Raw genomic sequence first — 25,026 nt, forward strand, 5'->3', positions numbered from 1 at the left:
TGGACGGCCTTTCTTGCAGACTTATGTGCCAGAGATACAAATCTCATGAGTAGGTCCAACACATTCTTTTCATTTTTTATAGCTGTTGGTAATATCCTCGGGTATGCTGCTGGTTCCTATGTTCCTATCAGAAGCTATACAAGATTCTATTGTAATTTACTTTCGTTTTGCATCAGTGTTTTAAACTATATTTCTATTCTATTTGATTTTCTCTTCATCAAGAAAATCATTGTCATTTTTAAGTTCCATCATATCTCAAACTTATCTTATGTTACTAAGATGATGGAATTTTGCAGGAAAATCTATTCTGTCTTGGTTGGCAGGACAGTGGTATGGGGACTAGTGATAAGAAGAACCTTACTATTTTAGGAGGTATAACATATTAATCTTACATTTGGATACTTGATCACGATTATTACGAGAATAAATTTGTATTTGTGATGGTTTGAGTAATCTAAAATACCTAGTCACTATTCTGTTTGTTTTATGTTCGATAAGTATTATATGTTTTAACCTCGGAAACAATGTTCTGGATAACGTGGAGCTTGGGTAGTTCTTTATGATCTTGAAAACCAGGCCATTGGATGGACAAAGTATAACTGTTAGTAACTTTTTTCCGTCCACTTAATTATTCTTTTAAAATATCCCCAGAGTAGTTCCTTGTGATTGTATTGCTACCTTTTAATTGATTATTATGTTCTATGTATCATTGAATGTTTTGTTTCCTTATATTACAATAAGACAAGCTCCATAGATATGGACGGCTATATTGGTTGTGACTGGATAAATATATCATTACTTGCAACTTGGAAAGATTATTATATTAATCATAAAATGGTGCAACCATGTCATATTTGATACTAATTGTGAGCAAAGTTGCTGCTTCCCAGCGCCAATTTGGTCCTGATGGGGATGCTCTAACACCGTCTCCTGAAGTCAGGGCTGGTGCTCTTGCTATTTTCGCAGTACTGGGAATTCCTTTTATACATATGCTAACAACCATATTCTGGTTTCTTAATTATTCGATACAGGTGACCTATAGCATTCCATTTGCTTTGGCATCCATATTTTCAGCTGGTTCTAAAGCAGGGAAAGGTAAAATTAGCTCTAAGCTTTTTTCAACACTTAAATGTGTAAATTGTAATTGTCTTTCGGCTCTTATTAATGCATCATTTGATCTAAACTTGTTGAACATTCACTTACAGATGCTAAAACCTTGTACCTTTCATTCTTTACAATTGCATGATACTAAATCTCGACCCGTATCCTATCTGATTCAGGAGACCCTATAAATTTATGCCGATGCAGGAGACCCTGTATCTTATAGTGAATCTGATTGACAGGTTTTTGGCCATTCAGCCTGGTTCAGAAAAAGCTCCAACTGGTTGGGATTATAGCTCTTCTTCTCGCCTGCAAGTATGAAGAAGTGGCAGTCCCGGTTGTTGAAGATCTTATTGTGATCTCTGACAGGGCATACAATATAATAGAAGTCCTTGAAATGGTAATTTTAAAACTTGTTTTTGATTTATTTGCTCTGTATATTGAGTATGAGTGTTATCTTATACATTATAAGAGAAGATGTTTAAGTTGTTGCTTATGTTATGACTTAAAGTGGTTGATTTTTGTTATAGGATGGAATCAGTGTTTTGAGTTTTATTGCTCGAGCAAAGTCGTGCTCAAGAAACCCGTAATCCTGCCCATAGGCTACTTGTGTCGGTAAACAATCATAGGCGTCAACTAGCAACTAGTCTTGAGAGAGTAAAGTGGCAGGTGAATGTCATGCTTTTTTGGTATTTTTCTTTGTTTATGTTATTTTAGGATAGTTATTTGTTATAGCTGTTTTAATAGCTTGAAGTATTCTATAACAAAATTAATCCTCTCAGGTCTATCAAAAACTTATTATCATCGTACGGGACCAGAAGCTACAGGAGCTTTACTAAGGAGTGGGAAGATGCAGAAGAATAATGGCGTTCCTCAAATGATATTTTACATGCTATTGTCGGTACCAAGTCAAATTATTTGTATAGACAATAGTAGAATATATGGAGGGATATGTGTAGTACTTGATATTTGGATTAGATGAATCTGTTGTACCAGATGTTTGAATATTGGTTGTTAGATTTATAGATAACTGATATTATGCAGCAATTGGTTTTGGTAGTTCATTGGTTTTTGGAATCTATATTTTTAAAATCTGTATTAATAAAACAGGTACAAACATCATTACAATGGAAAATGATGTTTGTCAAAACTTAATATATCAGTTCTAGTGGACCATTGACATCAGTAAAAACCGATGTTAAATACTACAACAAAAAAATTCTTAAAACAAAAAACTGATGTTATTAAGTATTATAGACATCAGTTTGTTACAAATAGACATCGGTTACCAATTAAGAACCGATGTCAAAGGTATTGTTAACATCAGTTTTTGATGAAAACTGTTGTTACTGGTACTAGTAACATCAGTTTATTGGTTAAATTGAAAGATTTTACTTAGCTAACATATATTTAAATTGATAAAAATACCATATTATGATGATATGAAGATTATATATGCATGAGAAATTTAATATCAAGATATAGAAATCGGTTTTAAACAAAGAACTGATGTTATAGGCTGTATTTAACATCAGTTTAAAACCGATGTTAAATGGGGGGTCTTTAACATCACCCACGAAGACATCGGATTTTTGCATTCATAGACATCGGTTTTTAGCCGATGTCTATTGACGTTTTTCTAGTAGTGTGCACATGTTGAGGGGGAGCAACTACAAGGGTCAACTGATGGTACTAACACTGAAGAATCATCTCAAGGTTCTTCTCAATCTAATCTCTCAGAATCCAATGCTGATTCAATATCAGATGAACATGTGTCAAGTCCCAATATCTCATCAGGAGATAGTACAACAGATTCAGGGGGAGCCTCAAATGCATTTGATGAGGCATATAATTCAGGGGGAGCATCTAGCTCCAGAAGGACACTTTTCAGTGCCAGAAAATGGACTAAAGATCATACTCCTGATCTGATCATTGGAAATCCTGATGATGGTGTGAAGACAAGAAGTGCAACTCAGAATGAATGTTTATATCATAATCTACTTTCAAAAGAAGAACCAAAGAAAGTAGAAGATGCACTTAAGGATGCAGACTGGGTCATTGCTATGCAAGAAGAATTGAATGAGTTTGAAAGAAATGAAGTATGGAAGCTGGTGCCTAGACCTAAGAACGGGTCAATTGTAGGCACAAAGTGGGTCTTTAGAAATAAGACTGATTCTGATGGAACAATCATCAGAAACAAGGCAAGATTGGTGGCTAAAGGTTATTCCCAACACGAAGGTATTGACTATGATGAGACATTTGCTCCTGTTGCTAGGCTGGAGGCAATCAGAATCTTCTTGGCATATGCTGCTCACAAGAAGTTCAAGGTCTTCTAGATGGATATCAAGAGTGCATTTCTCAATGAAGAACTTGAAGAGGAAGTCTATGTTGAACAACCACCAGGATTTGTGGATCCTAAACACCCTGACTATATTTATAGACTTGATAAAACACTCTATGGACTGAAGCAAGCACATAGAGCATGGTATGAAACCCTTGCTCAGTTTCTACTTGAAAGTGGATTCAAAAGAGGTACAATAGATAAAACCTTATTTTATCTGAATAAAGGTAAATATTTGCTTTTAGTTCAAATTTATGTGGATGATATCATTTTTGGATCAACTATTCAAACACTGTGTGATAAGTTTTCAAAGTTGATGCAATCAAGATATCAAATGAGTATGATGGGAGAGATGAGCTATTTCCTAGGTGTTAGTCGCTAAACACGCGCTAATATTACATGCAAGTATAGGAGTTCGCAAGTAGTATAAGATATAAATCAGATTCGATCCCACAGAGACTGTATTGGTTAACTATCTAAATTACGCACCTACGCAACAATGTATGGTTATTATTCAATGCTAAGACTATAACAAATTGGGTTTGATTATAACTATGAATTAACTAATTATTATACTACGAGAATAAAATAGACTGGATTAATATATATGACAATATGAGAATATAACTTCATTAAGTACTTCATTCAATAGCTTTATTATTCTCAACTTTAGCATGCAATGGTAATGACACTAATCAGATAACACGAAACTGATAAACGCCAACTTTCGTTGCACGAGTACCATTCTACCAGACATCCACAAAAGAGATAGAAGCTAAATAGGCACCAATTATATTGAGACCCTATATGTCTATAGAATTTGACAACATAACGGTTTACGCACAAGTTATCTATCTTGATTACATAGGGCAAGTAAGATGTGTAAAATTACCTGTAAATAATGCATAATAATACATGAACCTATGCTAGCATGACAAGTTCTAAATCTTTAAATTCACTTTCGCTTCATTAAGAATTTACACACTATCTTATAAGTTCACGACGCTCATAAGATGAATAAGCACAACCATAACCAGGATATCATACAATCACCACACACTAAGGCATCAAATAAATTAACTAAAGAAATCCATAAATAAATCCGCTGGAACCTCACGATAACGATTAGCCCATAATCAAACTCATCGCCAACGTGGGTTCCAATAAAAACATGATATGGCAAATATAGTCTTTATACGAATAAATAAACCAAAGTACACAAGAATATAGGTTCAAACAAACAAGAAACAAGCATCCAAATTATAACTCAAAACAAAGATTCACAAGAATAAACTAGATCGTCTTCGCCTTTGTTGAATTGTGCCAAAAAGATCTCTTGCCGTCTTCTCCCTCCTTGATGTCTTCAAAACTCTGAATTATCTTGAAAAACGACCTAAGCTATGTTTATATAGCAGTCCATGCACCCCAGGAGTCTAGAATTCGAATTGCACAAGAATCAGGATTTTCGCGCTGACTTTCTGTTCCCTGGTGCGGCCGCGCGCAACATCAACGCGGGCACGCGGGCGCACCGACCTTCTGCCAAAAACTTTATTTTTTCCTTCTTTATTCCTTGCAGCTTCGAGCCAATCTTTCAAGCTTTTATTCCAACACATCCTAAACACCATATTAGCATCAAAACAATGCTAATTCACCTGATTCTCAAAGTAATGCCTGAAATGCAAAAACACTTGAAAACACGTTAAAACACAAACAACTTGAGTATAAATACACCAACTCAAAGCTTATTAGAGCATAAATAAGTGTCATAAATGCCACTTAACACACCCCCAAACTTGAATCGATGTTTGTCCTCAAGCATAAACAGACTCAAAGAACAAGAAATAAAAATGCATGAATGCAACTAATATGAATGCAATGATCCCCAAAGAATAACTAAACCAATAAACTAGCAACACCTTAATAAATGCAATTATTCGCATAAAGATCCATCAAATCTCATAAATTAATTTATACACCAGAGACATGCGTGTGTGCAAATGCTTACAGATATACTATTGCAACTAGATCGACAACCATAACTCACTACTCATCAAGACAATCGCAGGTTTATAAACAGAATAAAAGCTAGACTCAAAATAACTTATAACACTTCAATTCTTATATCGGAGTTAATCATGGATTCATGCTTTATTCAAATAAGATAAAACACATATGCTTATTTGATCGTGCAATGAGTGAGGTCCACAAAAGACTTATACAATAGCACCCATGTAGAGAGCGTTAGGTTAGCGGATCCCAAACTATAAAAACCTTAGGTCACTAGGCATAAAGTCCCCTAAGAACTTAATAACTCGAGTACTAAAGAGCCCACTCGTGATCAATTATACATAACACTTATTCTTCTTTTTTCTTTTTTTTCTCTTTCAATAATTTCTGAATGAGTGTGTTTCGCTCCATCTCATTCAACCCTAGACTACTCATAAAAATATGAGCCAACTACTAGCCATTTGACACCTAGCCACACAACTAGCATTAAAATCTAATTTCCTCCAATTTTTAAATATCCATGTCTTTTATTATTAAGAGAATACCCTAAATTCTAAATATAAACAAGCGATTAAACCTCGATAAATCAACAAATCATGACTACAATCTAGCACTCTAGCAACCTATAAGACTTAGTGATATACAAATGTCTCTAGCATGCAAATCAATCCAATAAGACTCAACATCACTAAATACGACATAACTACCTAGCATCAATATCATCAACTAATTGGAAAAATTATCTATGGGAATCATAATATAATGAAAATACATGAAACTATATGAACAAATTATCATAAAAACTACCAAAAATTAAAAAAAAACTACATGGCAAAATATATGCAACTATATGAATTAAACTATCATGAACATGCAAACTATATGAGACTCACACAAACATATTCCTTCAACTACTACCCCCAAAATAAAATGTTTATTGTCCTCAGTGAAGGTAATAGTAAGGAATCAGGCATACCTACTCAGAATCAGAATCATCACCCTCAACGGGTGGAGTGTCAGGTGTGTCCGGAGGTGGATACACGGAATTCTCACCAAAGACTGGCCACTGGATGTCAACTCCCGTAGCTCTAAATGCAGTCCCAAGTGCCTGGGTGAGATCGCGTGTAAACTGACTATAGATGTCGTGCATCACATCCATCCTCCGTGCAAGACGCCTATACTGCGTCGAGCTCTTCTTCGATGACTCATTTAACTATGTCGACTCTATCTCCTCACCCAATTGAGCTCTCCAACCTGCTTCACAGGCAAACTTGGAACCACCAGCATAATACTGATCATAGGGACGCTTTCCTGGAAGCATATCAAATGAATAATTCAACCCCTTAGGATCGGGCTTACCCCCATACCACTCCACCGTGTACAATATAATCGAACTATTAATGGCAGCACTAGGGACCTTAAGTTGTTCATGTTTGGCCCAACGAACACGAGCTGCCATACACAACCTCATCACTATGGATGCGTAAGGTATAGAATCTGTAGTGCTCCCTCTCAAAAATCGCAGAATACCATGGTGAATAATCCTACTAATGTCCACATAATCCCCCTTCAGAATACCCCACAATAAACGTGCTCGCTCTACGTTAACCTCATGCATATGAGACATTGGCAGAATAAAATAAAAGCATTCCAAGCACGGGAAAATTTGTTCATACAAGAAACAAGGAATATGGTATAATCAGTTGTACCCCGCTTGAATTTCCACTGAGTCTTAGGCACACAAAGAGTAGTAATAATCAAATCCAAGTCAAAATCCTCCGAAGTCTTATCATTCCAAATAGCTTGACCAGCCTTTTTCACAGGCTGATTAATTACCCTCCTTATCGCTCCAACACTATACTCCACCTTCATCCTCCTAACCACCGTGGAACCATTCTTCTCCGCCCTAGCATTAGCATAAAACTCCCGCACTACACTCATAGTCACAACAACGGGTTCCTCACAAAAAGAAACCCATCCCATCTTCAAGATCATCTCCAACAACTTACCATCGTTCCCAGATGGCAGAAAACCTCTCTCCTTAGTAATAGGCTTCGCGAGAAGCCTCGTGTACTCCTCCTCAGCCTCAGGAGTAGAAAACCTGGGCCTCACACCACTCGCAGTAGAAGAATCAGTGGCGCTCCTTCCAACTTGAGTTCTCTATCTTTTGGGTGCCATCGGGATTGAATAAAAGTGAGTAAAAGCTTAAGTGTTTAGAGAGAATATGTGTTTGATAGTTTGTGAATTGGTGGAGAAGATGTATGTAAGTGTATGTATTTATAGGTGGAAGGGTGTGAATTTGATAAGGAATAGAAGTGGGATTGATTTTCTGAATCGTGGGAATAATGAAATTGATTGGGAGAGGGAATTATGGGATGTGGTAGAGTAAAAATCGGTTTAAAATTGATTTTGGAATTAAAATCCCGATTTTCTCTAATAAAACTGCTGTATTTATTTTTTTCGAACAGGGACCGGCGCGGCCGCGCACTGAGAGGGCGTGGGCGCGCTTACCTTCTGGAAAACCGGCGCATATAGCGCGCTGGCGCGCGTGGCTACTGGAAAAATGGCGCGGGTGCGCGCTTGATTAGTAGTTGGCCCTGAAATTTGTTCTTTTTCTGATTTTTTTGTGATTTTTTTCTTTCTTCTTGCTCCCTCTACATACTAATGTACAACATACTTGGGTTTCCTCCCAAGAAGCGCTTCCTTTACTTCGCTAGCTCGACGTAGAATCTCGAGATCAAGTGGACAATAAAACGACACTAACCACCTCGCGATTTGCCGTATCACCATAATAATGCTTCAACCGTTGACCATTTACCTTGAATGCTTGGCCCGGATCATTCTCAAAAATTTCCACCGCTCCATGTGGAAACACAATTTTGACAATAAAAGGACCTGACTATCTTGACTTCAACTTTCCAGGAAAAAGACGGAGACGAGAGTTAAATAAAAGAACTTTTTGCCCCGACACAAATTTCTTGAGCACTAGACCCCGATTGTGCCACCTCTTAACTTTCTCCTTGTACATTTTGTTATTCTCATAAGCTTGAAGTCGAAATTTGTCTAGTTCGTTCAATTGAAGCATCATTTTCTTTCTAGCTGCATCCAAGTCTAGATTCAATTTCTTTAAAGCCCAGTATGCTTTATGCTCGAGCTCCAAGGGTAAATGACACCCCTTGCCATAAACCAATTGAAACGACGAAATTCCCAATGGAGTCTTATAAGCCGTTCTATACTCCCAAACAGCTTTATCAAGCTTCAAAGACCAATCCTTCCTTGATGGACACACTACTTTCTCTAAAATACGCTTGATTTCTCTGTTAGATACCTCAACTTGACCATTTGTCCGAGGATGATAAGCCGTAGGAATGAGATGATTCACATTATACCTTTTCATCATAGCAGTAAACTTGCGATTGCAAAAATGTGACCCCTCATCACTGATTATGACTCTTGGAGTTCCAAACCTTGTGAATATCTGCTTATGAAGAAAATTAAGCACCACTTTCACATCGTTCATTGGCAATGCCTTAACTTCAACCCATTTTGACACATAATCAACCGCCAACAGGATATACTGATTGTTGAAAGATGAGACAAATGGCCCCATGAAGTCAATTCCCCAAACATCGAAGACCTCAACCTCGAGAACCACATTAAGAGGCATCTCATCCTTCTTAGACATATTACCCACTCGTTGACATCGATCACATTTTAAAAAAAACTGATGAGCATCTTTAAACAATGTTGGCCAAAAGAAACCTGCTTGAAGAATCCGAACTACTGTCTTTTCTCCACCATAGTGTCCTCCATAAGTCGTTGAGTGGCAATCTCGCAAGATCCCCCCTTTTCGCTGTAAGGAATACATTTCCTGATGATCTGGTCAGCTCCTTGTCTAAAAAGAAACAGCTCATCCCACATATACCACTTCACTTCATGTAGAAACTTCTTCTTTTGAGCATAAGAGAGGTCGGAAGGCATGATGTTACTAACAAGGTAATTCACAATGTCTGTAAACCACGGCTCTTCTTCTTGCAATCCAAACAGCTGCTCATCGGGAAAAGACTCATTTATCAATGTCTTATCCAATGAAGTAGCATTAGGATTCTCTAAACGCGAGAGATGATCAGCAACTTGATTTTCAGTTCCTTTTCTATCCTTGATCTCTAGTTCAAATTCTTGGAGCAAAAGGACCCATCGAATCAATCTAGGCTTAGAGTCCTTCTTCGAGACAAGATATCGAATGGCGGCGTGATCCGTGAAAACTGTCACCTTAGTCCCAAGTAGATAATATCGAAATTTCTCAAAACCATAGACAATAGCTAAAAGCTCTTTCTCCGTAGTAGTGTAATTCAGATGAGCACCATTGAGGGTCTTACTAGCATAGTAGACCACATGAAATATGTTGTTCTTTCTCTGCCCAAGAACTGCTCCAACTGCATAATCACTTGTATCGCATATTATATCAAAAGGTTCATTCCAATCAGGTGCGGTTATGATAGGTGCCGTGATTAGACTCTTCTTCAATGTCTCAAATGCTTCAAGGCACTCATCATCAAATTTAAAAGGAACATCTTTCTCTAATAAACTGCATAATGGCTTTGAAATTTTCGAGAAGTCTTTGATGAAATGCCTGTAGAAACCCGCATGACCAAGAAAACTGCGAATTCCCTTGACATAAATAGGTGGGGGAAGATTCCCAATGACCCCTACCTTGGCCTTATCCACCTCAAGACCCAAACTAGAAACTTTGTGCCCAAGAATGATGCCCTGACGCACCATGAAGTGACATTTCTCCCAATTGAGAACCATATTGGTCTCAACGCACCTCTTGAGGACGTGTCCAAGGTTTTGCAAGCATTCATCAAAAGAATCGCCAAAGACCGAGAAATCATCCATGAACACTTCCATATTCTGGCCAATCATGTCAGAAAAGATGGCCATCATACATCTCTGAAAAGTGGTTGGTGCACCACACAGACCAAAGGAAACTCGTTTGAAGGCGAAAGCACCAAATGGACAAGTGAAGGTAGTGTTCTCCTGATCTTCCGGAGCGATACAAATCTGATTGTAACCCGAATAGCCGTCCAGAAGACAGTAATATTCATGACCAGCCAACCTGTCAAACATCTGATCAATGAAGGGCAATGGAAAATGGTCCTTTCAAGTGGCCTTGTTCAGCTTCCTGTAGTCCATACAAACTCTTGACCCTGTGACTGTTCGCGTAGGGATAAGCTCATTCTTCTCATTTGCTACCACAGTGATACCACCTTTCTTTGACACACATTGAACCGGGCTTACCCATGAACTGTCAGAGATAGGGTAGATGATCTCTGCATCTCGCCACTTTAGAATTTCCTTCTTCACTACTTCCTTCATTATTGGATTAAGTCTTCTTTGCTGCTCGACTGTAGGCTTACTACATTCTTCTAGTAGAATTTTATGCATAAAGTAAGAAGGGTGATTCCCTTGATATCTACTATAGTCCATCCAATGGCTGATTTAAATTCTCTCAGAATTCTCAACAGCTTTTCCTCGTCGCTACCTGAAAGGTCAGATGCAATAATAACAGGCAGAGTAGATGCATCGCCTAAAAAAACATACCTTAAATGTTCAGATAGAGGTTTAGGCTCAAGAGTAGGAGCTTCCTCAATAGAAGGCTTGAGGCGTTTAGGAGCTTTGCTCAATTCTTCCATTCCAAGAGATTCAAAAGGCATATCGATCTTTCTCTACCAGGGAGAAGCATTCAAATATTGCAATTGTTCATCACCTTCATCATCTTCACTATCTGAATTTCCCAATAAGGCTTTTTATAAGGCATCAGACCTTAGCATTTGATCAAGTTCCGATGTGATCACCAAATTGATCAACTCTACTTTCAAGCACTCCTCATTATCAGTAGGAAATTTCATAGCATTGAACACATTGAACATCATATCCTGATCCAACACACGCATTGTAAGCTCACCCTTCTACACATCAATCAAGGTTCGGCCAGTTGCCAAGAAAGGCCTTCCCAAGATTATGGGAATCTTCTTATCCTCCTCGAAATCAAGAATGATGAAATTAGCAGGGAAGATGAGTTTATCCACCTTGACCAAAACATCCTCCACAATACCTCTCGGATATGTAATAGAACGGTCGGCCAACTGCAAGGTCATGTAAGTTGGTTTGGGATCAGGTAAGTCCAATTGCTTGAAAATTGACAAAGGCATCAGATTGATGCTAGCTCCCAAGTCACATAAGCATCTGTCAAAAGACACTTTCCCAATAGTACATAGAATAGTAAAGCTTCCTGGATCCTTAAACTTCGGAGGCAACTTCTGCTGCAGTGCAGCACAACACTGCATTCCTCCATGAGAGCGACAGTCTCTAAATCATCTAGCTTCACTTTCCGAGAGAGAATACCTTTCATAAACTTTGCATAACTAGGCATCTGCTCGAGTGCCTCAGCGAAAGGTATGTTGATATGAAGTTTCTTGAACACCTCCAGAAACTTCTCGAATTGCTTGTCCAGCTTTTTCTTCTGCAGCCTCTTAGGAAAAGGCGGTGGATGATAGATCTGTTTCTCCCCTGTATTACCCTCAGGCAGAGTGTGCTCAACAGTAGTCTTCCTTGGTTCCACTTCTTCATCTTGCTGCTCTACTTCTTTCTCGGCTCCAGCTTTTTCATTCAACTCTTGAGTTTGTCTGGGATTAGCAACCCTTCCAGACCTCAAAGTGATTGACTTTACCTGATCTTTAGCTTCCTTCTTCCCTGACACTTCAGTATCACTAGGTAGTGTACCAGGTTGACGATTTAACAAGGCATTGGCAATTTGCCCAATTTGATTTTCCAAGGTCTTGATAGAAACAACTTGGCTCTTGCACATAAGCCTCAACTCCTCTAATTTAGATTTTTCATTAGCTTGCTGCAGCCGGAGTTGTTGTTTTGGTGCATATTGCGGTTGCTGAAAACCTGGGGGGTTGTACTTCTTAGCTAGATACTGATGATAAGGCTGTTGAACCGCATTCTGAGCATTGCTCCAACTGAAATTAGGATGATTGCGGTTGTTTGAATGATAGGTGGTTGGCACAGGTTGTTGCGATCGCTGGAAGTTGCTCACGAACTGAGCTGATTCATTAGAAATTGCGCACTGATCAGTCTCATGGGCACCAACACAAAGCTCACATACACTAGTGATTTGATTAACTCCATAATTAGCTAAAGTGTCCACCTTCATTGTCAATGCCTTAAGTTGGGCAGCGATAGCAGTTGCTGCATCCAACTCCAGAATTCCGGCAACTTTTCCCTGAGTCAACCTCTAGGTAGGATTCTGGTACTCATTACTTTATTAGCAGCCATCGGTTCAATAAGTTCATAAGCTTCATCATAGCTCTTAGCCCACAAGGCTTCTCCTGATGCTACATCAAGCATGGGACTAGAAGTAGGACCCAATCAATTATAGAAATAGTTGATAATCATCCAATCAGGCATGCCATGGTGTGGGCACTTCCTTAACATCTTCTTATATCGATCCCAAGCCTCACACCGAGATTCTCCAGGTTGCTGCGCGAACTGGGTAAGAGCATTCCTGATTGCCGCAGTCTTCGCCATGGGAAAAAACTTAGTGAGAAAATTTTGAGCAAGATCTTCCCAAGTTGTGATAGACCCTGTCGGTAGAGAGTGTAACCAGCACTTAGCTTAATCCCCTTAAAGAGAACGGGAAGGGTCACAGCTTGATAGCATCTTCAGTCACACAATTAAACTTAAAAGTGTCGCAGATCTCGATGAAATCCCTGATGTGCATGTTGGGGTCTTCGGTAGGAGAACCCCCAAACTGAACTGAGTTCTGTATCATCTGGACCGTGCTTAACTTGATCTCAAAAGTTTTAGCCGTGATGGCTGGTCTAATGATGCTGGACTGAATATCATTAATCTTAGGCTTAGAATAGTCCATCAAAGCCTACAGATTCTCTGCTTGATCACCCATAGCTACTACAATTGGCTCTTCAACTTTCTATTCTTCTTCTACCTTCTTTTTTTCCTCACAAACTTCCCTACGAATTACCACAAGTTCTTCCTCGGCTTTATCCAGTGTTCTCTTGCGAGTACGTGAACGCGTATGCATACACCCTCGCTAGATCACCTGAAATAAAACAAGGAAATAAATAAGTAACAATGTTCAAGTCAATGAACTTTAACGACCACTGATGGAAAGCACATAAACTAGTAATTAACACTGCAGTCCCCGGCAGCGGCGCCAAAAACTTGTTAGTCGCTAAACACACGCTTATATTACACGCAAGTATACGAGTTCGCAAGTAGTATAAGATATAAATCAGATTCGATCCCACAGAGACTGTATTGGTTAACTATCTAAATTACGCACCTACGCAACAATGTATGGTTATTATTCAATGCTAAGACTATAACAAATTGGGGTTGATTATAATTATGAATTAACGAATTATTATACTACGAGAATAAAATAGACTGGATTAATATATATGACAGCATGGAATTCTAACTTCATTAAGTACTTCATTCAATAGATTTATTATTCTCAACCTTAGCATGCAATGGTGATGAGACTAATCAGATAACACAAAACTGATAAACGCCAACTTTCGTTGCACGAGTACCATTCTACCAGACATCCACAAAAGAGGTAGAAGCTAAATATGCACCAATTATATTGAGACCCTATATGTCTATAGAATTTGACAACATAACGGTTTACGCACAAGTTATCTATCTTGATTACATAGGGCAAGTAAGATGGGTAAAATTACCTACAAATCATGCATAACAATACATGAACCTATGCTAGCATGGCAAGTTCTAAATCCTTAAATTCACTTTCGCTTCATTAAGAATTAAGACACTATCTTATAAGTTCGCGACGCTCATAAGACGAATAAGCACAACCATAACTAGGATATTATACAATCACCATACACTAAGGCATCAAATAAATTAACTAAAGAAATCCATAAATAAATCCGCTAGAACCCCACAATAACGATTAGCCCATTATCGAACTCATCGCCAATATGAGTTCCATTGAAAACATGATATGGAAAACTTAGTCTTTATACGAATAAATAAACCAAAGTACACACAAGAATATAGGTTCAATGAAACAAGAAACAAGCATCTAAATTATAACTCAAAACAAAGATTCACAAGAATAAACTAGATCGTTTTTGCCTTTGTTGAATTGTGCCAAAAAGATCTCTTGCCGTCTTCTCCCTCCTTGATGTCTTCAAAACTCTGAATTATCTTGAAAAACGACCTAAGTTATGTTTATATAGCAGTCCATGCACCCCAGGAGTCCAAAATTTGAATTGTACAAGAATCAGGGTTTTCGCGCTGACTTTCTGTTCCCTAGCGCGGCCGCGCACAACATTAGCGCGGGCGCGCCGACCTTCTGCCAAAAACTTTATTTTTCCTTCTTTATTCCTTGCAGCTTCGAGCCAATCTTTCAAGATTTTATTCCAACACATCCTAAACACCATATTAGCATCAAAACAATGCTAATTCACCTAATTCTCAAAGTAATGCCTGAAATGCAAAAACACTTAAAAATACGTTAAAACACAAATAACTTGAGTACAAATACACCAACTCAAAGCTTATTAGAACATAAATAAGTGTCATAAATGCCACTTAACACTAGGCTTGCAGATTAAACAAACTGATAATGTCATCTATATTAATCAGTCCAAGTACACGAGAAATCTACTGAAGAGGTTTAATATGCAAGAAGGTGCAAATGGAAGCACTCCTATGGCAACTGCTACAGAACTTGATCCTCATGAAGGTGCAGCAGTTGATGTCACAAGCTACAGAGGTATGATTGGTTCTCTTTTATACCTAACTGCTAGTAGTATAGACATTATGTTTGCCACTTGCTTGTGTGCAAGATTTCAGGCAAATCCAAGGGAGCCACATCTAATTGTAGTCAAGAGAATTTTCAGATATCTCAAGGGTACTGTTTCACTTGGACTTTGGTATGCAAGGGAAGCTGATTTTGCACTATGTGGTTATTCAGATGCTGATTATGCTGGATGCAAAATAGACAGGAAGTGTACATTAAGAAGCTGTCAGTTTTTGGGAGGCTGATTAGTCTAATGGTTCATCAAGAAGCAGAAATCTATTTCTACTTCAACTGCTGAGGCTGAATATATTGCAGCTGAAAGTTGTTGTGCTCAGTTCTTATGGATGAGAAATTAGCTCATGGACTATGGATTATAATTTTCAAAATTCCTATTTATTATGATAATTAAAGTGTTATTGCTATGACAGGAAATCCGGTGCAACACTCTCTTACAAAATATATCAGTATCAGATTTCACTTCATAAGAGAGCATGTCATGGAAGGAACCATAGAACTTCATTTTGTTCCTACTGATCAGCAGCTGGCTGATATCTTCACAAAGCCATTACCTGAAGCAACGTTTACAAAGCTTGTAAATGAAATTGGCATGGTTAGTTGGGACAAATAAATTTATTTCAATTTATATTTGTTTAAATCCTGATGTATATTGATCAAATCCTGATATGTCCTAAATGTTGTGTTTTTAGATATTAAGCCAGGAATATGTGATGTATTTTATTTTATGCATGATAAATTAAGTGAATTTATTTGCTAATTGTGCATGTATGAATAAATATATCATTGTCATCATTACAAAATAGTCTAGGGAGACGCGCCTTAACAAGACATCTTTTGGTTAATTCATTAAGTTAACTCTTCACTTAATAATTGGTCAGTCTCCTAGTCCCTTGATATTCCTTTGGCTATTTAACCATCATTTCAGCTCAGTCATATCATCTCCTATTCTCACACAAAATGACTCTCTCTCTCTCTCTCTCTCTCTCTCTCTCTCTTATTTCTCACTATTTTCTCCTATCACAAAAATGGTTCTTGTAAACATGTTCATGAACTATGAGAACTTCAACGTCGAGTTCAGTTGTGATGACTTGGAGCAGGAATGGCACATCACTGCCATTCCCGATGAGATGTGGTATTTGGTTCCATAAGAGATTCAGACAAATCTCCTGTTCTTTGAGATGGACTATCAACTCCATCTTGATCGCTTGGAAGAAGCACGGCGAGAGGCTCTTCTTCAGCAAGAACGGATCATCCGTCTTGCTGTGCTATTTGTCAATAGTAGGATGAACTAATCGACATCAACAACCTTAGTTCTTTGATTAAGACTGTTGATGTACATCTTCTTAGACTAGGACTATCTTGTAATCTTTTTGCATGTAATCTACAAATTTCATGAAATGTACTCTTCTGATATATTAATGAAATCTCTTTTGATTGCAAGATTTAGTCTATGATTATTTCGCTATGTATGCATGTGAATGTTCTTATTGAAGCCTGTTAATCTTTACATCATCCACTTAAAATGTATATCTTGATGATTGTTTTGATTAAAATTGTGGTTTGCTAATAATTTGTGATGCTTTGACAAACAACTGTTGAATTCGAATCGACATATCCTGAGTTTGTCAAATCCTGACAGAAACGAGGTCTCAAATACTGACGACATGTCAGCATGTTCTAATTCAGATTATTAGTCTTAATTAATTTCTGAGTAGTTTTCTTGCTGAAATTAAGTATCTCACTTAATTGTTGGTTAATGGTGGATTATCTGATAAACAAATTTCTACAGTTGTATTTTGACATATCTGTATGTATATTGTCTTTACTTCCGCAATTTACTCCACCGTCAAATTCTATTACTCAGTAATTGTTACCTGTTCAAAGTTTAATTCACTAAATTACCTTCTTCATATGAATGTGTTTTACTCCAGAGTAGAAAATTTATAAAACCAGAAGAAATTCTGTGACACAATTCATCATACACATAGCTTCATTGTGCATATCTCACTTATACTCTCTCTCACAAGCTATACACATCATGACAATGTCTGAAGTTTTACCAATCTTCAGTTAAACCACTATCATTCATGGAAATACTTTTGGCACTAACAATTACTTAGCTCTGCTTACACATCAGCAGCTACCATCATCTTTTCATGATATTCAGGATTTTCTCCTTCTATGTCCAATTGGGTATGCTCTCACAAATCCTGTCAAGGTGTCATATAAGGCCGTCATGCATGTATGGAATACAGCTTTGGTAAATTCAACAAACACAATATAGCTTTGGTAAATTCAACAAACACTGGCTTTTATTTTGAATATGAGGACCAAAGATATGAAGTTGATGCTGATATTCTACTTCAAGCCTCGAGATTATCTGATGGTGCTCCTAATACTCATACCATTGAGCAACTGTTTGATATGCTAAGGACTTTAGGCTATCAAGGAGAAATCACAACCATTGGAAAACTAGAAAGGACCAAACTGAAAAGAGAATGGAACTTTTTCTTTGATTGCATCAGTAGGTGTGTTAGGTCACACAACACTATAGAAGGGGGTTGAATATAGTGTTTATATAATCAAATCGATTTAGAACACAAGTATGAAGTATGTAACAGTAATCAAGTTTATTCAATATAATAAGCTCTGTTACAAAGTAGGTTAAACTACTCTCTCAGTGATGAACAATATCACTAAGAGCTGCTAGGTTACAATGGATAATGTTCTCATGAATGATAACACATATAGTGTAAACCCTAATCTGTGTTTATATAGTACAAAGTTACAAGATATCTTTTAATTGATATGGAATATGATTCTGTCTCCTAAAATATATCAATCAGATATTATCTTTTTACAAGTCTTCTAGTCTTCTAACTCCTAAAGCATATCTTCCAGTGTTTTAGTCATGATCCTCTCCTGTAAATCAGCTGCATTCCTTATCTGAAGTTTTCCCGCACTTAAGTCCTGATATATCTTCTGACGCCTTAAGTTCTGATATAAGTTCTGACTTCAGTAAGTCCTGATTAGTCCTGATATTAAGTTCTGAAACTAAACACAAATCAGATTAGACATGACATATCAAATATATCTAACAAGGTGTTTCTTGAATAAGACAATAAATTTTGATGCTCTTCCATCCACTTCTCTGAAAATTGGGTACTCTCTTCTTTACTCTGGTAATTTTGATTATAGTAATACTATACTACAATTGATAATTGCTAGGAGAGCAGATGCTTCAGGAGTAATAGGGTACTAGATTTCTACAACTGATTTTCAATTTCCTATGCCCTAATGTTATTTTTGATGATGATGATGAATTACTCCCTATTTTTTAAATTTCTGAAAAGGCTATTACTGATCATATTAAAAGGGATGAAAAGAATAAATTTTCAGGACCTCCTTTTCTTCCTAGAGATGTCAGGCAATTTCTATTAAGAAATAGACCTACTCCTATACAAGTGCCTGCAAATCCTGATGCTGGCACCTCTGCCACAGTTCCTGATGCTGAGAATCAAGAAACCACCCATCTTGTTTCTAACCCAAGCACTTCTTCTTCCAAACAACAAACACACCCACCTAAATTAGCCTCCTCTGCTGTCTCTCAAAAGATATCAGTTGTAACAAAGAAAAGGCTATTTAAGAAATCTGTCACATCTGGACAGAAAGCTAAACAAGCCTCACTGAGTGAGAGTGAGAAGAAATAAGACTGCTTTCCAGTCAGGAAAAGAAGACTGATTATACAAAATGATTCTGACTAAGATGGTCAGATGCCAATAGGGTTCTTATCAAAAATTAAGAAATCCATTGATCAACATCCTCATGACTCTGTTGACACTACTGGAATCAAGGAGCCAACTACTGATGCTAGTGCTCTACATGACAAGCTTCCAGTAATTGAAGCAACTGCTAAATACAAGAAAATTGTAAGGAGCCAGTTGAAAAGAAAAAGTGAAGAAGTAGTTGGATACATCAGAAATAAGAAGAAGACATAGCCTTTTACCAAGGATGTCAGTACACAAGAACCTAAGTCTCAAAGGGATTTAGCAACTGTAACACATCCAATCACACAAGAACCATCTTCTCAACGGGAAGATGCAGACACTGAGGCTGCACAAATCATTGTCAATATTGCTCAGAGTGATCTTCTTGCTGACTCTGTTCAACTACTACAGGAAAAGCAAACTCATCAGGAAATACTGTCAAAGGTGTATGCAATCATAAATGATCCTATTTTTGAGAAGATCACACAAGAACCTTCACCAAGCATTGCTGAAACAACTTAAATTTCTCAGACTCCACAAGAACCATCAGTTCAAAGTACTGATGTTGGTCTCTCACCTTCTCCTGACAGACCGAATCCTGATGTTACAACAGCTCCTACTGAGAATCATCCTTCAATTGCGCTAGTTACTATTGATGATCCACTACTGATTGCTAGTTTGCAGAAGCATCATGATGTACTATTTATTCCTCCACTATCCTCACTTCCACTTGAGGACTCACCTTCAGGTATTGCTAACTTTCTCATATATATTCTCATGTTTGTATGATTATAAATAGTCTCTTCTTTGAGGTTACCTCTATTTATATGACAAGCATACAACTCTGCTCAACCATCTCTTATTTCTTTGATAAATGTGTGATTGAGCCTTTCTGTGAGACTGTGTGAAAATATCAGATTAAAAAAAATTGAGTGGCAGTCTCCTGTACTGGCAAAAGGAGAGGTAGCTTTGAGACAAGAATCTTATAAGTTTTCTTTTTACTTCTAAAGTTTCTTCTGTGAGAACAATATTACTCTTAAAAGTAATATATTTTGTGAGAAGTGATGAGATCACTTGAAAAAAACAGAGAGATTTAAGTGTTACCATGTTTCTGTTTCAGGATCTCATCAGCCACAGGCACCTCTTGCAAAGGATTTCGATAAAGGCAAAGCAATTCTGCCTGATTCTGCAAATTCTTCTGATGGGATATCTGATTCTAATAATTACAGTAATGCAGATGATTCTGACATAGCTCAGCTTAAGACTGCAATTTATGCATCTAAGAAGTCCAATGTTGGTTCTTTTCGCACTTTAATGAAAATCCTTCTTATTACAATGCTGATGCTGAGCATTTTAGACAACCAGAATGGGATTATAAATGGAAACTTGCAAATGCTTCCATCTCATCTGTTGTTGGCCTGTAACATGTTCATTGTGCCTATGATGAAATTCAAGCTCCTGATCTGAAGTTGTATCTTAAGGCCTCCACTATTTCTGTTAAAGGAATTCACTCTGACCTTGATGAAATGAAGAAGTCTCATGCTGCTGTCAAGGAGAAAATTGATGGATTTTTGCTTCACACACCAACCTCAACTGAATTCAAAAGTGTGAAAAATACTATCATAGATGCTGTTGAGTCTCAACACAACACGACCTCTCGAATTTCCTTCTTAGAAGATAAGGTCTCTTCTATAGGTGACAAATTGGATGCTCTGTTTTCTCTTCTTTCAAATATTGATGCCAAAAAGGGGGAGAAGATAGTTTCTACAAAATGTACACCAGATTCTATCCAGATAAAAGATAAAGATATTGATGATGATGGTGATAAGAATAATCCAGTTACAGATGTTCAAATTGCTTCTTCTGCTTAACAACCTCAACATTCCAAGAAGACTCATCCTTCAGGATAAAGGAAGTCTACTGGTGCTCACAAAGCCAAGCACAAGACTACTGCTTGTGCTCTTGAGGATGATGATGTTACAATCTCTAATTTAGCAGATGCTAAGAGATTATTCTTTCCTTACAGGAATAAGGAAACATGTGAAGAGATTGTCTTGAACTACAAAGATAAGAGGTTTGAACAAAAGAACTAGGAGTGCTCTTGGGTATATAACTGAAGAATTTCCTGATCTAACACCTGAAGAAGCGGTTATGCAACAAAAGGAGCTAATGGCTCAAATTGAAGCTGAAGCTAACACTTCTAAAGAAAGAGGAAAAAGAGGTGGAAGATCTACAAGATCAAGAGGAAGAGGAAGAGGAAGAGGAGGAAGAACTTCTAAATCAAGTCAAGTGACTGCATTTAACTCTACTTTTACAAATTTTCTATCCAGAGAAGGGCATGTTCCTGTACAAGGACATGAAGGACATGAAGGAGATGAAGAAGTTCAGAAGCCAGAAGAGTTGATTATACCAAGGAAGAAAAGAGCAGCCACTGACATTGATCAAGCTGATACTGCAAATCAGAATGTAATTCCTGATGCAGACACAAATCCTGAGGTAAAAATAGAACCTGATGCTATGAATCTGATAGCTGATCTTGACTCTGATGAAAAAGTGATTGAAGCATTAAATGAGTCAGTCCTTACTCCAGTAGTCACTCCTCATATTTCAGAGGTTGATGAAAAAGAAAAGGTTGATAGGAGAAAAGTTAATCAAGCATGCAAAGAATATTTGCAGAGAGTTTTAAAATCAAAGAGGGAGCTATGGCATAAAACAAAAGGGGAGATTAATGATCTTTCTACAAGTTATGCTCCTCTCAGCAAGAAGAATAGAAGATGGAGAGATATTTATACATTTGACTATCCTAAAGGGTTCAAGCATGTTGAATTTGTGTCAGCAGGGTTAAGAGATTCTATTCCAGAACGGAAAGATGTTGATAAGTCCATCAAGAAACCTTCTTGGGTGAAATACAATGAAAAACTGAAACTTGTCAAATCTCGAACTAGAGGAGGAATTAGTCATTCTGATATGAAGATTCTAAGATCTGATATGCTGGATACAAATACTTTGACAGAGAATCTTGGTAAAAGAGTTTCTCCTTTACATCTTGAGAAAGTTGAAGCTGTGAAGATCATTTATAGAAATATAAATAATAATGATGTCAGAGAAGAGATTCTGTATTTTTTCAGGGATGGTAAAGTAAAGAGCTTTACTTGCAGCAACTCTTAATGAAGACTGTGATAGAACTGAAATACATTCACTATCTTCTTAGAGTTGAGAACAGTATCACCAGAAACTGGTCTTCTATGATACTTGAAGTCATCAGAAGAAGAGTCATGACAAAAGATGATAAATACAATGGTGATTATGTTCCTGAGTACAGAACTTATACTGGTAAAGAAATGAAGATGAAAAAGGGAGCTGTAGTGCTACAAGTTTTTCTCAAAAGTCCTCAGTTATCCTTCAATCCTGATCATGAAGATGTCAGTTTAAGCTACATGTTGATTGGTGATCTTGAGATAAGCAAAAGCTCAATTTCTAAGTTGAGATCTGCTATCTATCAGCTTGGAGAAGACACTGAAGAGAAGAGAGAGTTGAAGAAAAAGCTTGTTAAAGTCCTACGAGACAAGGAGGAAGAAAGATTGAAAAACTTTCTGGAAACAACTGTTAGTTATCTGAAGATACTGAAGTAAGCTTTACTCCTTGTACATTTTGTAGATTGGTTTTGGCATCATTGAGAATGGAATTTGTGCTTCATTACATTAAGCATAAATTGGGGGAGATTGTTACATATTGAATTCTCAATGATCAGGAGGAAGCTCAGGATCTGATTGTTCGGGTGTCATCAGTATCTGATGTGTCGTCAGGATTTGACACATCATCAGCATTTGGATGTCATTAGTATTTGAAGACAGTCAACTTAGAAGATTTGTTCTGTTTCTTATATTGTGGAGCAGATATCTTTTACGTCTGAGTTATAGGACTTTATCTATTCAGTTAAAGATATGTATCAGTTTCAGTCAGCTTTTGATAATGCATATCTTAGATTGATTTGTTGTAGCTGTGTAGTATATAAACACAATTTAGGTCATCACTTAGTGTATCGATCTCGAGTATCATTCGACCTAGCAGCTCTCAAGAACATCTATATTTCTTGAGAGAGTTTTGTAACAGTTTTTATCAGATATATAAAAAGCTGTTATATTTTTTTACTTATTCGAAATATTTATACAATTATATCCAACCCCCTTAAATAATTGTATCTTGACTGGGAAACATTGTTGTCCACCATTAAGTGTGATACATGGGTTGCAATAAGATTGTATGTGATCGTTTGAACTATTGCACAATATAGTAGTTTGTACACTTACAATTGTGTGTGATAATTTTATTTGGATTTATGTATTCTTGACTTTTTATTCTTAATTTTGGTAATTCTTCTCCCTCCCTTTTCAATATTAACAAATTATATCACTAAAAATGCTTGACTCCTCCTATTTGCTTCTGATACACAAAACTTATCAAGTTTATCCATTTCAGCCGATACTATGTTTTAAGTTGTGGCGTGTAAAAATACATTCAAACAACAATTGAACCAACATGATCAGATATTTTATAAAAAATATTAGCTCAAGTTGTATGTGTATTCATTTCCCATCATACATTTCAGAAAAGTAAGCAACATTACTTGAGAAAAAGAATGGTGTATTAATCGGTCTAGACGATAGATAAAATAAAAAGAAGATATCTAGGAGGTCGACTATTTATACACAATGTAACATTTAGCCAGTGTGGTGCACAAGCATATTCTAATATATAAAATATTGACTATTTCAAAATTATTATGTTTGTTTGTACGTTAGAAATATCATCGAAAATATTTTGTGTGTTTATTATGCTAAAATTTTGATTAATTTGTCATACAACACTTAGTGTGAATACAAGTTTGTATTATATTTTTATATATGAAAGTTCTTTAGTTTGTTATCCTTGTGTGAATTTGTACCATTAAAATACATTACTTAAAGTATGTATAATTTATTCAATTAGGGGCATAAATGGTTACAATGCAGATATTCATGCTTAATATATATAATTTTTCAGTTGATATCTTTTCAAATATTTAATTCGTAAATGTTTATAGGGGATCAAAATATTATTATCAATATGATACATGGTGTTAGTTATACTAAACTATAATAATCATAACGATATATAATTTGGGTCAACCTCCATTTTGGTTATCTTTTATCACGACCATGGGATCTTCTTAATCAAATGATCAGAACTGTTAGACTGAAATATTAAAATAATGCATCACCAAATCTTACACATTCGAATTCCCCAACAACAAATATTTATAGAGATATAGGTAAGATCTCAGGTTCAAATCCCACCAACAACAAAAATTATCTAAATATTCAAATAATGTATTACCCAAACTATCATGTACGAATCCCTCAAATAACAAATATTTATATCATAATTTATAAAATATAAATAAGTTTTCAAGTTCGAATGACACAAATAACAAATATTTATATTATTATTTATAAAGTTACAAATGATGTTAATAGTTCAAATTTCAATCATAAACTATTTTACAATATTCATATAATTATTTAATTTAATATTAGTTAGGTACATCAAGACTTTCATAAGATTATATATGTTATAAACAAAAATACATAAATATTTCAAGAACCGGTACACCCGTACATCGCACAGGGTGTAAGTTAGTATATATACAGTGAGGTTCAGTGGAGGCCAATGTAAATTAGAGATTCTAAGACTGTAAATTAGAGATTCTAAGACTCTCATTTTTATATAAAAAATAATTATAGATAATTAATTGTTGTATATATGTACAGTCGACCTATTTTCTTATGATGCAATGCAACTGGCAACTATTTGATGACCTGCAATATCATTTCATATTCGATATATATCAGGGTTTATTGTTACAATAATAATATCATTTATCATCAATC

The 25,026-nt window shown here is 36.5% G+C and overlaps 1 non-coding gene across 1 annotated transcript; it reads left to right on the forward strand.

Moving 5' to 3' along the window:
* Positions 1-12,923: 12,923 nt before the first annotated feature.
* Positions 12,924-13,030, forward strand: LOC141675811 (small nucleolar RNA R71). The gene has a single exon (XR_012556443.1). It is a non-coding gene; the product is annotated as a small nucleolar RNA R71 (small nucleolar RNA).
* Positions 13,031-25,026: the final 11,996 nt, after the last annotated feature.

Source organism: Apium graveolens, chromosome 7 (genome assembly GCF_009905375.1).
Source record: "Apium graveolens cultivar Ventura chromosome 7, ASM990537v1, whole genome shotgun sequence".
NCBI classification, from domain to species: domain Eukaryota; kingdom Viridiplantae; phylum Streptophyta; class Magnoliopsida; order Apiales; family Apiaceae; genus Apium; species Apium graveolens.